General features: G+C 47.5%; 1 long non-coding RNA gene across 1 annotated transcript in view; it reads right to left on the bottom strand.

Moving 5' to 3' along the window:
* LOC141046765 (uncharacterized) overlaps nucleotides 1-12,105 on the bottom strand; it is a 32,647-nt gene extending 20,542 nt beyond the window's left edge. Inside the window, exon 1 of the long non-coding RNA XR_012219648.1 lies at nucleotides 11,052-12,105. This is a non-coding gene — a long non-coding RNA (uncharacterized lncRNA). The remainder of the gene's footprint in view (nucleotides 1-11,051) is intronic.
* Between the last annotated feature and the right edge of the window lie 7,561 nt (nucleotides 12,106-19,666).

The raw sequence follows: 19,666 nt of genomic DNA, 5'->3' as shown, positions 1-19,666 counted from the left end.
GCATGTTTGGTCTTTAATTATTGTCTGCGATAAACTAAGGAAAATGATACCATGTGCGTGTTTATACGAGGTACCTTCTGCGAGCTATAGTCATTATAAGTTTTGTAGTCAGAATTGTAACTCCTAGAGCAGAGGGAGGAACATCCCTAGACCTCCCCTTTCATGATGTCACGGACCCAGAGCTATAAGGCATTCCCTCCCTGGGGTTGGTCATTCGATCTGGAGGTTTTCATGCCTAAAGGACCCCAGATGCAGGGTGACGTGTGGCCCCGCCTCCTCCCCACATGGCTAACCTAAAGACCATTAAGCAACTGTAAGTGTTGATTTTCTATGTTAATCCTATTTATTTTATATTTGCATTGTACATACATACTGTCTCAACTTTGTAACATCTTTTATCTGTGTAATCACTGCCCCCTTGGGGAATAAATTATAAAATTTATTAGTCTGTCTTCATGTTCTAAGAACGAATGTACACGTGCCTTTAAGATAATTACGCTACTGAATTGGGTTGGCTTCGAACCCTTCTATTAAGTTTATAACTTAAGCAGAGAAATCTGGACCTGGTGGCGGCAACGTGTGGTCTGGGCCCTGGGCACTGCTGAGAGTGACAGAAGTGGTTTTATAAGCTAAATTGGGGTGGCTGCGGCCAGAGCGTTTTATAATTCCCTCACTGCAGCGTGCCGGGTGGCCAAACCTCATTGAAGCAGCCGGCCGGCAACCAATTATCCCTGGTGTAGTTCCCTGACTGACCTGAGAGTAAGGGGGGTGCTGGAGAGCTGCGAGTTCCAAAGTGGAACTGAAAAAGTGGGATATACATAAATCCCCGCAGTTCGTGGAAGATTGTTAGCAGTGGTGGGACATCCAAAATAACCCCCTGCGATAAATTGTTAGGGCAAGACTAGCTTGCTGTTTTTATCACATGGTGCCAGCGGTGGGATAACTAAGATAAGCCCCCCCTGTGCCTGTGATAGCCGTGTGTCGGCAGTGTGTCACATCCCTCCGTCCGTGAGATACCGGTGTCAGCAGCGGGATTGTGACATATTGGTGGCAGCGGTGGGATAATCATAGGTCATTAGTGATCTGGTTTGAGCAATCATTCTTTTCACTAAAAACCTGCACTATTCCTGCGGGGATCCTGCGTCATAGGTTTTGGAGAATAGACTCAGTGTTTACTAGTCCTGAGACAACTGTGTGTACTTGCAAGTATCCCCTCTATTCTCTTTGTTTTTCTATCCTATCTTTTATTTGGCAACCATAGCTACGCGGGAAGAAGCCTATTATAAGCGGCTGAACAAGGATGCCCTTATGGCCCTGTGCACTGCAAACCAGATTGACGCTGCCGACAAAACCAGAGACCAGTTGATCGTGGATCTGGTGCAATGGGAGGCGAGCCTGGGCCCAGTGGATGTAGGAGGCAGCACCAGTGCTGATAGTGCAGCTGCGGAGGTCCAGCTGGTGCAGGCCGGCCTTACCTGCAGCCAGGAAGTAGGGGACCACTATCTGGAACTGGCCCTACAGCACTGCCCCGCTGCAGATACGGACAGACGTCTGCTGCTGATCCAGCAAGCTATAGAGAGAGCCGAGCGCCAGGCCCAGAGAGCCGAGGCCCAAGCGCAGAGGGCCCATGAAGTGGAGATGCTCCAGCGGGGGGGGATGCCCCCACAGCCCAGAGCAGTGAGCCCCACAGCGCCCAGAGTCCGAAGCCCCAGCCAGAGCATTTTCCCGTGATAGAAAAGGACAGGGTCTTGGACACGTTTCTGCGAGCCTTTGAGAAAGCCTGCAGACAGTACCGGCTGGATAAGGACCAATGGGCCAGGTATCTGACCCCAGGGCTGAAAGGCAAAGCTCTGGAGGTGTTTGCTTCTCTGCAGCCAGAAGACGATGATGACTATGATACCATCAAGCAGGCCCTGATTACCAAATACCGGCTGACCCCTGAGGTATACCGAAAAAAGTTCCAGAACCTCCAACGTGGCCCACACGATAGCTATAGCGATGTGGTGCAAGGACTCAGGACCCAATTTAACCAGTGGATCCATGGACTATCAGTTGATTCCTTTGAGCTGCTGAAGGACCTGATGATAAAAGACCAGTTCTTGCATCTCTGCCCAGCTGAGGTACGACAGTTCATCCTGGACCGAGAACCAACGAATGCGGACAAAGCCGCGCAGATCGCCGACAACTATGAGGCCAACCGGAAGCCAGAGACACGGAGGCCAGTCACGGCCAGCTGGAGAGGGGGTAAGCCTGCAATCAACCCCAGTGCCCCTGCCAGCCATCACTCCGGAGGCCCTGTCCCTGTTGCCAAAACCAGGCCTACTACTGACAGTCGCCAGTGTTACAACTGCAGACGGACTGGTCATATCAGTGCCACCTGTGCGGAAAAGCAGAACACCCCCCCAGCCAAGGTCTCTGGGCCCAACGCCTCTGTTCTTGTGGTGGGAGGTGTGGTTGGGAGGCTTGACGACAACGTTCAGCACGTCCAGGTGGGGCCCATTTTGCTAAAGGCCTCAAGGACACCGGGGCTGAACGAACCCTCATCCGTCCTGGACTAACGGCCCCTGAAGAGTTTATTGAGTGGAAAACTCTGACTGTCACCGGGATCGGGGGTACCCGCTGTCCCTTGCCAGTGGCTTGGGTGTTTCTTGATTGGGGTGCTGGGAGCGGGGTGAGGGAAGTGGGAGTGTCCGAGAACCTGCCCACTGATGTTTTATTGGGGACTGATTTGGGGAGGATGGTTGCCTACTACGTCCCTGACACCCCTCCCCAATCTGATAATAAGGGTGACGTTAATCCTGATGATGATGATGGGAAACTGAATGTGTTACCTGCTAATGCCTTGACGAGTAATGATGCAACTAATAACCATTCTCTCCCCATGAATGATGTTGATGGTGATGTAAATGTACCAAAGAAATCTGATAACCATTCTTTTCCTAGGACTGATGCTGCTGATGATGTATCTGTGCCAACTGAACCTGTTAACCATTTCTTTGAAACGTTAGATGCGTCCACAGGTACCAAAGTGCTCAGCCCTGTCACTCTGCGCAGTGAGAAGGCTGAGGAACCCCTAACAGGAGCAAGCGTCGGTTCTCAAGGAAATGGGGAGGTGCATGGGAACCGTGAGAGAGGTGATGCCATGCAACTGACCAGTGCCACCGAGGAAGGTAACTGGCCCATGAGTAGCACCGCTCCTGAAGTGTTGGGGGTGTATGGGGAGTGTTATGAGTTCATTTTCTCCTTCACCTCTGATGTCTGATGAATTCCCTCTGCTGGTGGAAGGAGGTAGTGAAATTGATCTTGATGGGAAGAACCTTTCATCTGAACAGGTGGAGTGTGATTGGACATCCGGAATTTCTGAGTGGATATAAGGCAGCCGACGCCCTTGCAGGGTTGCTGGTGATCCTTTCTGCTCTGAGCTCTGGCATCCAGTTTAGTTCCTGTCTACTAAAAGCTAAGTTTTTGCTCTGCTATTTTTCCATGAGATTTTGTCTGTTTACTTAGTGTTTATGTTCAGCCTGCCCTGGTTGGGACGGGCTGACCTCCATTTTTAGTCTCTGATCAGTTGATCTCTTTGCTCTGTCTTCAGAATATACCTGAGTGCTGATATAGTGATTTTGAAGTCTAGTGACTTCAGGGCCTTTTCTATCAGACGTGTTGGACATAATTTTTGGCAGGGTTTTTTTGCGGATTGCAGCCAGCATCTTTTCTGTCCTTTCCTATCTAGTTAGTTGGGCCCCATCGTTTGCTCAGCCTGTCTTTCTGTCTGTGTTTGTGTTTTCATCTGTTTTTCACCGAAATACATGTTGGGGGCTGTCTATTGCTTTGGGGTCTGCTCTGGGGCAGTTTAGATTTCCCCTTTCTTTCTTTAGGCTTATTTAACTCTCCGGCTGTGTTGAGGGGTCTAGGGCACCGTAGGAACCCCCCACGGCTACTGTTAGTTGTGGTGAATAGGATCAGGGGTCTGCAATCCGCTAGCTACCAACTTCTCTGGTTTTCTGGACTTAGCTTGTGTTTTTTTTTTTTCCTCCTCTGGTGACTCATTCATAACAGGGGAGGTAGAGCCCATAGCAGCACCGGCTGGTGGGTTTGTAGAAATCCCCGGGTAAACAGCATACATAGCAGCTGTCACACGCAGTCAGAGTGCCCAGATCGCAGGTAGCGCCCTGCCTTCTGGACCCTCTTCTGCTACAAGAGAGACTGAACCAGAGGTCAACCAAGAGCAGGTTCCAGAGGGTACCAGTGAGGAAGGGACCCTGACGTCACTTCTGGCTGCCTCCAGCCAGGAGTTCCAGGCCGCTCTGCACTCAGATGCGAGCCTGGAGAAATTGAGAGACCACGCCAAGGCGCCTACCTCCGAGTCTGATAAGGAGAGGGTGTTCTGGGAATGAGGAAGGTTGTACCGGGAGACAGTACCCAGAAAATCCCAGAAGGAGTGGTTGAGGGAAAGACAGCTGGTCATCCCCTATCAGTTCAAAACTGAGTTGTTGTGGATTGTCCATGAGATTCCACTCGCTGGACACTTGGGGGTCAGCAAAACTAAGGCATGGCTGTTTCAACACTTCTATTGGACCAAGATGGGGACAGACGTAACAACCTACTGCCACACCTGTACCACCTGTCAAAGAGTGGGTAAGGCGGGGTCTGCTCTTAAGGCTCCCCTTATCCCTTTGCCAGTGATAGAGGAGCCTTTCCAGAGAATCGTGGTGGACATTGTAGGTCCTGTGGCCATCCCCAGCAGCTCTGGAAAGCAATACATTCTCACCGTGGTAGACTACGCTACCCGGTACCCAGAGGCAGTAGCTCTGTCATCAACCAGGGCGGATAAGGTGGCTGATGCACTGGTGACCATCTTTTCAAGGGTAGGATTTCCCGGGGAGATGCTTACCAATCAAGGGACCCAATTCATGTCTTGCCTAATGGAGGGTCTCTGTGAGAAAATGCAGGTGAAGCACCTGGTATCGAGTGCGTATCACCCATACACCAATGGTTTGTGTGAAGGCTTCAACGGTACCCTCAAACAGATGCTCCGCATGCTGGTTGAGACCCAAGGGCACGACTGGGAGCGGTACCTCCCACACCTGCTGTTCGCTTACAGAGAAGTTCTGCAGGCCTCAACGGGGTTCTCCCCTTGGAGCTCCTGTTTGGCAGGCGAGTCCAGGGAGCCCTTGGGTTGATAAGAGAATCCTGGGAAGGTGAGCCAAACCCCACAGAAGTGTCCATCGTGGATTATGTCATGCGCTTCCGTGAAAAGATGCAGACCTTGACGCAGTTGGTGCATGACAATATGACACAGGCTCAGGCTGACCAGAAGCACTGGTACGACCAGAACGGCCAGGAGCAGACCTACCAGATGGGTCAAAAGGTGTGGGTTCTGGTCCCCGTACCAACGGATAAGCTTTAGGCAGCCTGGGAAGGCCCATACGTCGTCCACCTACAGCTCAATCCGGTCATCTACGTGGTCACGCTTGACCATGCTCGGGGTAGGCGCAAGGCCGTTCACGTCAACATGCTGAAGGCTCATCACGAACGTGAAGCCTGTGTCCTACTGGTCTGCAACCTGCCCGAGGATGGGGAGGAAGATCCCCTTCTGGACATGCTGGCCCCAGCCAAGGCCAATGGGTGCATTGAGGACATGGAGGTAAGTGCCTCCTTAACCGTACCCCAGGGGTCGCAGTTGTTGGATACCCTGGATCCCTTCTGGGCCGTGTTCACCAACCGACCTGGGAGGACAGAGTTAGCGGTTCATGAGGTGGACACCGGGAATAACGCCCCACTCCAGTGAACACATCGGATCTCTGAGGAGGTGCAACAGGTCATGCGCCAAGAGATCAATGAGATGTTACAGCTGGGGGTGATTTGACGGTCAAAAAGTGCGTGGGCCTCGCCTGTAGTCCTCGTGCCTAAAAAGGATCGGACCACCCGGTTCTGTGTGGACTACAGAGGGCTCAACGCCATCACAACCTCTGATGCACACCCGATGCTGTGCATCGAGGATCTGCTTGAGCGGTTGGCGAAAGCAAAATACATATCCATCATGGATTTGAGTCGGGGATACTGGCAGATTCCCCTGAGCCCTGAGGCGTAGGAGAAATCCACCTTTATCACCCACTTTGGACTGTACGAGTCCACAGTCATGCCCTTCGGCATGAAAAATGCCCCTGCCACTTTCCAGCGGATTGTCAACCACCTGCTCCGGCGACTGGAGGAGTACGCGGTGGCGTACCTGGATGACATTGCCGTCTTCATTTCCATCTGGGAGGAACACCTTCAGCATCTTCAGGAGGTGCTCAAACGTCTTCACTAGACAGGCCTGACCATCAAGCCGGGAAAGTGCCAGATGGGCATGAGCGAGGTCCACTACCTGGGGCATCGGGTAGTCGGGGGCTCCATGAGTCCGGAGCTGGAGAAAGTGGACGCAATCGTGTCCTGGCCCACCCCCAGGACCAAGAAACAGGTGAAGTCCTTCTTGGGCACTGCAGGGTACTATAGGTGGTTCGTACAGGACTATAGCGCCCTTGCAAAACCCTTGACCGACCTCACCAAGCAGAGGCTACCCCAAACAGTTAACTGGATGGCCAGCTGCGAGGCGGCCTTCCAAGCTTTAAAAACAGCCCTGTATAACTCTCCAGTGTTGAAAGCAGTCGACTGCAGTTGCCTGTTCCTGGTCCAGACTGATGCCAGCAAGTTTGGCCTCGGTGCTGTGCTCAGCCAGGTCGACTCGGGGAACCAGGAGCACCTCGTGTTGTACTTGAGCCAGAAACTCTTGCCGAGGGAAGTGGCATACTCCACCTTCGAGAAGGAGTGCCTGGCCATGATGTGGGCACAGCAACGTTTGCAGCCCTACGTGTACGGGCACATCTTCACGGTGGTAACCGACCACAACCCTCTGAGCTGGCTGCACACAGTGTCCGGAACCAACGGAAGGTTGCTACACTGGAGCCTTGCCCTTCAGCAGTACGACTTTACCGTACAACACAAAAAGGGCAGCGAGCATGGAAATGCCGATGGGTTGTCCCGCCGGGTCGAACCCGCTGAGGTGCACATGGTGGATTACCGACAGGTTATGCCTCCATAGCACACTCAAAAGGGGGAGGTGTAACGATAAGTAAAATATTACCTCGCTGGAACATTCCAGAATCTCCCATTGTTACACTACAGATTATACTTCTGCTTGTCACATGCTGCAGATGTGACCCCCTTAGCAGCTGTGTGTCTCCTCTGCCTGCTTGTAACCCTACACCAGACATTTCCTGTGCCAGCTCTCTCTTTCCTCCTTCCCCTCTCCCTGCACAGCCAGGAAAAGGATTACTTTTGTTCCCTGCCATGCAGCCAATTCAGGTAAGGGAAATATTAAAAGAAGCCATAGCGCGCACCTTATATGCGGCAGCGATATGAAAATTACATTTCTGCAAAATGCATCGACCTGGTATTCTGGCCCATAATTGGCACGGTTCTAGTACCCCCAGAAACCGAGAACTGGATTTCTCCTAAACGGTGTGACATAATTACTGCAAGTTTGGTGTTTAATTATTGTCTGCGATAAACTAAGGAAAATGATACCATGTGCGTGTTTATACGAGGTATCCTCTGCGAGATATAGTCATTATAAGTTTTGTAGTCAGAATTGTAACTCCTAGAGCAGGGGGAGGAACATCCCTAGACCTCGCCTTTCGTGATGTCACGGACCCAGAGCTATAAAGCATTCCCTCCCTGGGGTTGGTCATTCGATCTGGAGGTTTTCATGCCTAAAGGACCCCAGATGCAGGGCGATGTGTGGCCCCGCCTCCTCCCCACATGGCTAGCCTAAAGACCATTAAGCAACTGGAAGTGTTGATTTTCTATGTTAATGCCATTTATTTTATATTTGCATTGTACATACCTACTGTCTCAACGTTGTAACATATTTTATCTGTGTAATCACTGCCCCCCTTTTGGGGAATAAATTATAAAATGTATTAGTCTGTCTTCATGCTCTAAGAACGAATGTACACATGTCTTTAAGATAATTACGCTGCTGACTTGGGTTGGCGTTGAACCCCTCTATTAAGTTTATAACTTAAGCAGAGAATTCTGGAGCTGGTCACGGCAACGTGTGGCCTGGGCCCTGGGCACTGCTGAGAGTGACGGAAGGGGTTTTATAAGCTAAATTGGGGTGGCTGCGGCCAGAACGTTTTATAATTCCCTCACTGCAGTGTGCCGGGTGGCCAGACCTCATTGAAGCAGCCGGCCGGTGACCCATTATCCCAGGTGTAGTTCCCTGACTGACCTGAGGGTAAGGGGGGGCACCGGAGAGCTGCGAGTTCCAAAGTGAAACTGAAAAAGTGGGCTATATATAAATCCCCGCAGTTCGTGGAAGATTGTTAGCAGTGGTGGGACATCCAAAATAACCCACTGCGATAAATTATTAGGGCAAGACTAGCTTGCTGTTTTTATCACATGGTGCCAGCGGTGGGATTACTAAGATAAGCCCCCCTGTGCCTGTGATAGCCGTGTGTCGGCAGTGCGCCACATCCCTCCGTCCATGACATACCAGTGTCAGCGGCGGGATCGTGACAGCTGGGAACAGGAGTTGCCGGGAACATCGCGAGGATCGTGAAGGCTGCAGGGGCCGCCGGAAGGTGAGAATATCACGATTATTATTTATTTTTTTTAATTATTTTTAACATTATATCTTTTTACAATTGATGCTGCATAGGCAGCATCAATAGTAAAAAGTTGGTCACACTTGTCAAGCACTGTTTGACAAGTGTGACCAACCTGTCAATCAGTTCTCCAAGCGATGCTACAGATCTCTTGGAAAACGCTAGCATTCTGCAAGCTAATTACGCTTGCAAAACGCTTGTTTTTGCGGGAATTCTGCATGCGTATTTCCCACGGCAGGGAATTGCGGAATTTCCGCGGCAATTCCACATGTGTGCACATAGCCTTAAGAAGTTTATTAACCCTTCAGGTGCTTCACAGGAACTGAAGAAATGTGGAAGGCAAAAATGATCATTTAACTTTTTTCACAAAAATTTTACTTTAGACCCATTTTTTTATTTTTACAATGGTAATGTAAGTTAATGGACCTCAACATTTGTTGTGCAAATTCTCCTCAGTATGTCGATACCCCACATGTGGGGGAAAACCACTGTTTGGGCGCATAGCAGGGCTCAGAAGGGAAGGAGTGCCATTCTACTTTTGTGAACGCAAAATTAGCTGGAATCAAGAGTGGACTCCATGTCGCGCTTGGAGAGCCCCTGATGTGCCTATACAGTGGAAACCCCCCCACAAGGAATGTACGTAGATGTGTGTTAGCACCTTGAACCCCCAGGTGCTTCACCAAAATTTGTAAAATTGAGTTGTGAAAATTAAAAAAATAAAATTACATTTTTTGCAGAAAAGTATTTTTTAGACCCATTTTTTTATTTTTTCAAGTGTAGCAGAAAATAGACCACAAAAATTGTTGTGCAATTTTTCCTGAGTACACTGATACCCCATATGTGGTGGAAAACTACTATTTGGATGCACAGCAGGACTCGGAAGGGAGGGAGTGATGGTTTAGAGCACAGACCGTGGTGCACACCATGTCGCATTTGGAGAGCCAATTTGTCCTGAGTACGCAAATACCCCATATATGCAGTTAAACCACTGTTTGGGCGCATGGCAGAGCTTGGAAGGGACGGAGCGCCGTTTGACTTTTCAGTGCAAAATTGGCTGGATTTGAGATTGGATGCCATGTCGCATTTGGAGAGCCCCTGATGTGCCTAAACTAGACCTTCCAAGGCATTATTTAGAGGCACAGTTATAGAAATTATAATATTGCTTTTACTTGTGTATGAGCGTACTATGCACCTTTTTTGTGATCTTCCCTTCTTCGCTGTTTGGGGAACCTTTGCTGGAAAATGTTGATCTGGGACAATTTGGACACCATCAGTTTCAGAATTACTGCGACCCTCAACTTCCTGAGTGCCGAACATTAGGGCCTTGATGACTACCTCCTGAAACTGAAGGAAGGTCCCCGTATTGGCTGCAGATCCAAACAGCACAAAAGCATTGTACAGTGCCATCTGTACAAGGTGCACGGCCAATTTTTTGTACCATACTTTAGCTTGTGGTAAGGCACTGTACGGTTTGGGGACCTGAGAGATCTGCACCCCCCATTTACTTATTATACTCCAGGATACAATCTTTGGGACTTGTGTGTGGTACTTTGGACCGTGAGAAGCGAGCTGTTGTTACGGTGTATGGTGGTCAAGATAAGGACAACTCTGTTGCCATATATAGTGCAAGTCATGGAGGGAATAATAGACACCTGTTTTCTAATAAGGCATCCCAGAAATGTGGTTGCAACATCTGTGGGAGTGCCCATGGTGGCCATATTGTCTTTGGCATAGGCTAGGTTCACATTAGCGTTTGAGTCTGCAGTGTATCATCCACATGCGCAAACGCATGCAAATCGCATGTTTACGCAGCATTTTTATGCGCATCATCTTACACATGACGGGAAAAAATGCTGCGTGTGCATGCGTTTGTATTTGTTTTTGCATGCGTTTGCGTTGTTTACGAGCATGCGTTCGATATGACACCAGACAAAAATGGGCGTGTCTCATGGGATTTCTATATGTATTTTGAATAATGCATGCGTATCCAACGCATGCGTACGCATGTCCTTGCGTATGCATACATTCCCATAGACAGTAATGCATTTTTTGACGCACTCATCCGCATGCTCATGAATGCGCATATTTGACGGATTTTTGACGCCTCAAAAAATGCAACATGTTGTGTTCACTGCGCACCACCGCACACCGTGAAACAACGCATGCGTACACGAAAGCATGAGAACGCATGCAAACGCATGTCCCTGCGTACACCCTGTTAAATGTATGTACGCATGATGCATGCGGATCTATGCGGATCAGACACAAATGTGAAACCAGCCATAGTCAGATATTACTAGAAATTCATAAAACTTGAAATAATTGTTTATTTTTCAATTTGATTATTGCTGTGAATTTACTGTTTAGTAGAGCAGTGGCAGATGGTGATAGCCATGGTTATACCTGTATAGTTACAATACTAGGCAGAGGTTGTCGCGTCCTGGCGCCTCCTTCAATAGCTATTCCCAAGGTAGGGGCAGTTTTCATTACACGCACTAAGGCGGCAGAAGGTTCAAGCAGGCCCGGCTACAAGAGAGAAGACGTCCTGTCAGTCAGCATCATGGGATAGGTGAAAGGATTAGTGACATGAGCGGATAAAAGAGATTAACACGGAGCACACAATACAGAAAGGGATACAGTGGCACAAACAGAAGGAGCTGAACATAATAACGTCTGCTAGTCCCGTAACAACCAGTCCCGAAAACATTCACCATTATCTGTGTATAGACATCAGACTGCAGGACAGGGAACAGGACACAACATGGAGCCTGGGTAACTAAAGGGGGGTCATAGACATTTACACCATCTGACTGATATTAATAAATTCAATAATCATACTCCACTGATAGAAATGTATCAGGTCTGCTCAGGGGAGGACTGAGACAGAAAAGCAGTCCTGCCACACAAACCCCACCAGCCCACAAACTATAACACTCCTCACCCCGATCAGTGAATTTTGCTTTACTTTGTTGTGCCTCTCACTCTCCTAAAGAGAGATATTTGAAGACCCACATGTGAATGATGCCACAGAGCGTATGATCGAAGCATTGGGCGCTAACCCCTCCTGCCGCGACGCTAACCCCGCCCACCCCGATGATGTCATCATTCATGTGCAGGCAGCATTCTGTAATGAACGCTGCGTGCACTTGGTAAAACGACCGGCAGCTGGCAGGATATGGCTGCCACCGGAGCATTGCATATTCCGGGGACCTGCCCGCAGGCCGGAGGTTCCCCAAACCTGTTTTAAAGGGCTGGCGGTCCACTTTGTATTATAGAGCCGCCAGCCTACCGGGCATCTGCCCGGCCTTGCAGATTAGTAATCCGGGCCTGCATTAAGGCTACGTTCCTACATGAGTATTTGGTGAGTTTTTGATGTTGCAGATTTTCTCCAGCATTTCTGAACTTATATAAATTAGGTTATTTGCATTTTTTCGTTGTATTTTTTACATGCATTTTTATTGCGTTTTTGACGTTATGCTTTTTGTCTGTTCTTGGTATGTCATGCTTTTTGTGATACCTCCTGGTATTTGGCTTTAACAAACTTTATTGATAAAGTCATGTGCTTCCTGTGGCGCCGACGAGCGACGCGTGGAGCCGGGCGGGGGGACGCAGGATCGCCGCGTCTGACAGGTAAGTAGCGATCCCCGTCCCCTGCAATGTCGCTGGTGAGATCTGCCTGAGTGGCAGCTCACTAGCGACCACCCAGCGATTCACCAGCGATCCTGACCGCGTCATATCGCTGGTCGGGATCGCTGGTGAGTCGCTAGGTGTAACGGTACCCTTAGATTTGGGGCTGCCTAAAACACAGCAGTGGGGGGTCTGAAACAATGGATTGTAATTGGGCATCTTTTCGTAGTAAAGGTTGTAATTTCCGTGCCGGTCCCCTTAGCACTTCCAGATTTGGATTGTGGGTGACTAATAGAGGCACCTGATTATTTTCTACATTAGCTTTGTAATGTAGGAGATGATTCCTTGATGTTCTGGTGGATTTTGTAATTTGGTTTCAAATTGTTCTTGGATGGTAGCCCTGATTCAAAAAGTTCTTTCTGAGGCGACCAAGGTGTTTGACTGTATCCATGGGGTTGGAACATAAATAACCGGGTGCCTCTAGTTAACCCCTTTCCGACATTAGGTGTAATAGTATGCCAATGTCGGATACCCCCTGTATGGTGAGGGCTTCGGTGCTGAGCACGTGCCTTTCCGGGCATGTGTCAGCTGATCTATACAGCTGTCATGTGCCCGCAACAGCCATGGGTGGAATCGCAATCCAACCGCAGCTGTTAATTAGTTAAATGCTGCCGTTAACCTCTGACAGCGGCATTTAACTTGCGCTTACCAGAATCAGCCCCATATCACGAAAAATGGAGACCACCACTTAAATAAAAAAGAACCTAGACATGTTTTGGTGTCTATTAACTCATATTCACCTGGAGAATCATAATGGCAGGTCAGTTTTAGCATTTAATGAACATGGTAAAAGATACCCAAAAAAAACCAACTGTGGGATTGCACTTTTTTTTGCAATTTCACCGCACTTGGAATTTTTTTTCCCGTTATTCAGTACACAATATGTTAAAACCAGTGGTGTCGTTCAAAAGAACAACTCGTCATGCAAAAAACAAGCCCTCACATGGCAATTTTGACCAAAAAAAAATAAAAAAGCTATGGCTCTGGGAAGAAGGTCCATTTCATCTATAAGCTAATGAATTGGCTGCATGTCTTGGTCTGGTCCCTTTAAACAGCAGCTGCTGCTCCTGCTGATGATGTCACGGAATGCTGTGGTTTCTGGCTCCACCACCTAGCCTTATGACATCACACTCATCGTTTAAGGAACTGCAGAGCCGACATTCCATTTGAGGATTGCAGTTACTGGGGAGAGAGGTAAGTCGGCTCTATGTCGCCTCTTGTTGTGTCCTTCATTCTTTTCTATCATCTAATTCTCACTTACTTTTTATTCATTAAGGGGCCTTTATTGTATATAATACAAGCAGGTCCAAAATACTGAGCCCCTCAGATTAGGTGACATCCATATTTTACAGCATTTCTTGCAATAGTAAAGAGAGATAAATCCCATCACATCCTATGTATCCCAGTACAGAAAAGACAGTGATTTACCGACTCTCCATCACATCTCACTGGTTTCTGACTTTCTTGCTGGTCACATCCATAGCATAGTAATAATGGAGAGAATCTCCTCAGGCATAACTGGAACACAACACCTTCCCAATTTTTGGCCAATATATTGTTTTAAAATCATACAAATCTGGGAGATGAACGTGATCATATTCTGTAAAGCGAACGCATGTAGCCTGGATATAATTATGTAATTGTTGGGTGTTATTGAGACATATCGTGATATACAATCCAGATCAAAGATATAAATCCAACTAATTTTGTGAAAACCTTGTAAAACCCGGATGTATATACAGTACATATTAGCTCCATATATAGAAAATCTATTCAAATATTCCCCCATATTGGTAGGATTCATATTGTTTGTATTTTGGGCAATGCACTTCAATGGAAGCCGGTAGTAACAGCCACCACTTGGGAGGTCACAGAATGTTGAAATTGTTGATTACCCACCCATTAGATTCGTCATGTGATGTCACAGAATGTTATGGTTGTTGGCGCCACCCGCATTGGCTCTTATTTGTCTTCTCATTAATGTTTTGATTGTTGGTTTTGCCCCCATCAGTTATTACTTGTGATGTCACCAAATATTTTATTTCTTGGTCCATGATTAGGTGCCATCTGAGCCAAGCTGAAAGACGATAATTGACTTTCTCTTCTCACCTCACGAACATTCTTGACGTTGCTACTTGGGAGGGGGTGAGTCGGATTTTTAGTTGTGTTTAACTATATAAAGTGTGCTACTTATCTGATGGTTAGTGCTGTGCTCACTCATTACATGTAGGTGCATTACTCTGTCATAAACGGGTGAGAACCCTATTTTCTCATTTGCTTTCACTACTCAAATTTCATGTCGTGAGTGCAAATTCTAAGAACCTGAAGCAGGTATGAATTGTCACTAATACCTTTGGATATGTATGTGTGAATGAATGTGAATGTTAGTACTCCTAACATATCCAAAATATAATGAACCCCATGTTAGGGCCACCACTCCTGAATTTGTCTTTTCCCATCTTACCCCTGGTATATGGGGAGAGATATCTACTCCTGTGGGAGGGAGAGTTTATTGTGGAGTGGATGGTGAACTCCTGATCACTCCAAAAAATAAAACAGGAGGATATAGACAGGATGACTGAGGCACAAATGTCACCTCAGGACTCTAAATATCCCGGACAGGTTGGGGAGTAGAACTAGTAAAAAGCCAAATAAATATAATAATATAATGCAATGAATAGTTAATGAAACCATAAGTTCTATTCATGCTCTTAATGAGCGGGTTGCTCAGATTAGGAAGGTAGCCCGTCAGGACAGAAATGGTTTTGACTACCTGTTAGCAATTGAAGGTGGAACTTGTGCTGTAATAGATGCTTCTGGATTGAAGATGCACATGATTCTATTGAGAGAAACATGGATATGGTAAAGGAGCTGCAACAAAAATCACTTCTCCTGGATGGAGTTTATCGGAGTTTGGTTAAACAACATACTCTTATCTTTGCTAGAGCCCATAGTGGTAGGGATAGGATTGATTGTATTCATTTTGATTGCCTGAAAATTATTAATGTGCTGTGTTTCTTATTGCAGGAAATGAGTTATACATTGGAATCACTGGCTGACACAGACAGAAGAGGACCAATAGTATATCCGCCTGTGATTTTATCCATAGGAAGGATGACACTACAGCTTCAGAGATGACCGTCTGATAGCCTCGCTCGACTACCCACCTCTCCTGAAGACCCTTTCAGCCTTTTGAGACTTGGGTGGAGGACATCATCTCTGAAAATAGGGTCTCCACAGCTGCACCCCAACAGTTTACCGTATATACTCAAGTATAAGCCGACCCGAGTATAAGCCGAGGCACCTAATTTTGCCACGGAAAACTGGGTAAACTTATTAATTCCAGTATATGCTGGATATGCATTGTCCCCTCATCTCTGTCCTGGTATACACAGGCTCCCCCATCCCTGACCTGGTATGCACGGGCTCCCCCATCACTGTCCTGATATGCATGGCTCTCCCATCATGTCTTTGTATGCATGGTTTCCCCATCACTGTCCTGGTATGCATGGCTCCCCCGTCATGTCTTTGTATGCATGGCTTCCCCATCACTGTCCTGGTATGCATGGCTCCCCCATCCTGTCTTTGTATGCATGACTTTCCCATCACTGTCCTGGTATGCATGGCTCCCCCGTCATGTCTTTGTATGCATGGCTTCCCCATCACTGTCCTGGTATGCATGGCTCTCCCATCATGTCTTTGTATGCATGGTTTCCCCATCACTGTTCTGGTATGCATGGCTCCCCCCATCCTGTCTTTGTATGCATGGCTCCCCCCATCCTGTCTTTGTATGCATGGCTCACCTGTCCTGTCCTTGTATGCATAGCTCTTTATCCCCTATCCTGGTATGCATGGCTCCTGGGACAGATGACTCATGTATAAGCCAAGGGGGGCATTTTCAGCATGAAAAAATGTGCTGAAAAACTCTGCTTATACACAAGTACATACGGTACTGTGGAGGTTCTGGTGGAGGGATGCAGGTCTGGACAGCTGTCGTCATCCTATTAGATAGGTAAGAATGAATGTGTGTGTGTATACTTTAAAGGGAATCTGTCACACCATTTTTCGGGTATCAGCTGCCGGCACCGCCATCAGGACTCTAAATATCCCGGACAGGTTGGGGAGTAGAACTAGTAAAAAGCCAAATAAATATAATAATATAATGCAATGAATAGTTAATGAAACCATAAGTTCTATTCATGCTCTTAATGAGCGGGTTGCTCAGATTAGGAAGGTAGCCCGTCAGGACAGAAATGGTTTTGACTACCTGTTAGCAATTGAAGGTGGAACTTGTGCTGTAATAGGTGCTTCTGGATTGAAGATGCACATGATTCTATTGAGAGAAACATGGATATGGTAAAGGAGCTGCAACAAAAATCCCTTCTCCTGGATAGAGTTTATCGGAGTTTGGTTAAACAACATACTCTTTTCTTTGCTAGAGCCCATAGTGGTAGGGATAGGATTGATTGTATTCATCTTGATTGCCTGAAAATTATTAATGTGCTGTGTTTCTCATTGCAGGAAATGAGTTATACATTGGAATCACTGGCTGACACAGACAGAAGAGGACCAATAGTATATCCGCCTGTGATTTTATCCATAGGAAGGATGACACTACAGCTTCAGAGATGACCGTCTGATAGCCTCGCTCGACTACCCACCTCTCCTGAAGACCCTTTCAGCCTTTTGAGACTTGGGTGGAGGACATCATCTCTGAAAATAGGGTCTCCACAGCTGCACCCCAACAGTTTACCGTATATACTCAAGTATAAGCCGACCCGAGTATAAGACGAGGCACCTAATTTTGCCATGGAAAACTGGGTAAACTTAGTAATTCCAGTATAAGCCGGGTATTCATTGTCCCCTCATCTCTGTCCTGGTATATATAGGCTCCCCCATCCCTGACCTGGTATGCACGGGCTCCCCCATCGCTGTCCTGGTATGCATGGCTCCCCCGTCATGTCTTTGTATGCATGGCTTCCCCATCACTGTCCTGGTATGCATGGCTCTCCCATCATGTCTTTGTATGCATGGTTTCCCCATCACTGTCCTGGTATGCATGGCTCCCCCCATCCTGTCTTTGTATGCATGCCACCCCTGTCCTGTCCTTGTATGCATAGCTCATTATCCCCTATCCTGGTATGCATGGCTCCTGGGACAGATGACTCATGTATAAGCCGAGGTGGGGGCATTTTCAGCACGAAAAAATGTGCTGAAAAACTCTGCTTTATACACGAGTACATACGGTACTGTGGAGGTTCTGGTGGAGGGATGCAGGTCTGGACAGCTGTCGTTATCCTATTAGATAGGTAAGAATGAATGTGTGTGTGTGTATACTTTAAAGGGAATCTGTCACCCCATTTTTCGGGTATCAGCTGCTGGCACCGCCATCAGGGGCATATCTACAGCATTCTGTAATGCTGTAGATAAGCCCCGATATAACCTGAAAGAGAAGAAAAACGAGTTAGCTTATACTCACCCAGGGGCGGTCCGGGTCCGGTTTTGGTCCGATGGGTGTCGTGGTCCGGTCCGGCGCCTCCCATCTTCTAACGGTGACATCCTCTTCTTTGCTTCCCGTCGTGGCTCCTGCGCAGGCGCGCTGCTCTGCCCTGTTGAGGGCAGAGCAGAGTTCTGCAGTGCGCAGATCTCGGGAAAGGTCAGAGAGGTCCGGCGCCTGTGCACCGCAGTACTCTGCTCTGCCCTCAACAGGACAGAACAGTGCACCTGCGCTGGTGCCGCCACGGGAAGCAAAGAAGAGGACGTCACTGTTAGAAGATGGGAGGTGCCGGATGTCTGACATCCCTTGATCTATGCAGACTACCTCTTTACTTCATGTAGTATGGGACGTCCACAAGAGTCATTTCAGGATCAGCAGGTACATAGTGCAGGTGTGGACATCTGTCGTCATCCTATTAGATAGATAAGAATGTATATGCGTGTGTGCTGTAATAAAGATTGTGTGAATGCTTAGACGAAATGGCAACTATAAGGCAGCCAGGAATGGATGTCCGACATCCCATGATCTATGCAGGATAGCTGTATACTTCATGTAGTATGGGCTGTCCACAAGAGTCATTTCACAATAGGAAGGAACATAGTTAGCTAGCTTTCATAATGTGTGTATTAGAAAATGTTCAATAAAACAATTTAAACAAGAAATAGAATATATTATTAGTAAGAATATGTTTTTGTGACTCCTTCATGAACATCAAGCTTGCCAAGCTTCAGTGCCTCTACCAGGTTACGGCCATTATCACACACGACCATGCCTGGTTGTAGGTTCAGTGGTGATAGCCACAGATCTGTCTGCTCTGTTACACTTTTCCACAACTCTGCGGTGGTGTGCTGTTTCTAACTCAAACAAATTAGTTTCAGCAGAGCCTGTTGACACTTTGTAAGGGGGTGAACACGACTAACGTCATCGGACAGAAATACGCTCTGGAGCCGGAACTATCAGGGCCGTCACCTCTTTTGCAGGGGGATGACTTGCCTGACGTGCCTGACTTGACTGGGTGGGAGAAGTTTGAGCACCTGAGTGAAGGGGGCATGGGGGACTTAAAAGGAACAGAGCATGGGAAGACAGGAGACTTGGCGGGAAGGCGATTTCAGAGCAGGATGAAGGTTGACTCCCTCTCCTCAGCTACCGCCGCTGATGCTAGCCCTTTACAGACTGTTCCCCTTTCCAAGTACAACGACCCCAAGACCAACGGATCGGGATACTTCGGCACAGTCAGGAGACAGTGCATCTCATTCTTACATCACTGAGCCAAAGACTTTCTTCACGGACTGTGACGCCGTCAGGAACAGTTCCAACCGTTCTCCAATAAGATCTTCAATCGATAAGTCTTTATCTTCACTTTTACTCTTTTGTTGTGCTATTTTGTATATTTCACTGTCTGTCTCAACACCTCCCTGCGCGGAAGGTTTCCTTGTATACATATCAGTTAATTGGTCACGTAAACTTTGTTAACCCCTTTTTTGTCTCCTGTTGTTCACTGCATACGATGAACCTTTACATTTTGGCAGGATGCAGTCTGGCAGCATGGAGTCGGCAGATCCACCTTGGATCATGACACACACACATATATATATATATATATCCACACAACATACATGTATATACATTACATAGTCTCCTGTATTTTGTATAAAGCTGTCCCTTATATAGTGCGCTCTCTTGTTATGTACAGCACCGTCCCTTACATATTGGATTATATAGAGCCCTGTTTATTATTACATACTGTCCTCTCTTGTTAGAGATATAATGCAATGATGGCTGATAGAGCATGGGAAAGCTTCTTTTCTAATGGAGGAGATAATGGACTGGTAGT

The sequence above is a fragment of the Dendrobates tinctorius genome, unplaced genomic scaffold, assembly GCF_039654945.1.
Source record: "Dendrobates tinctorius isolate UK_male_01 unplaced genomic scaffold, ASM3965494v1 ptg000120l, whole genome shotgun sequence".
In the NCBI taxonomy this organism is placed as follows: Eukaryota; Metazoa; Chordata; class Amphibia; order Anura; family Dendrobatidae; genus Dendrobates; species Dendrobates tinctorius.
The sequence above is the reverse complement of the archived record's forward strand: the minus strand, read 5'-3'. Positions and strand labels throughout refer to the sequence as shown.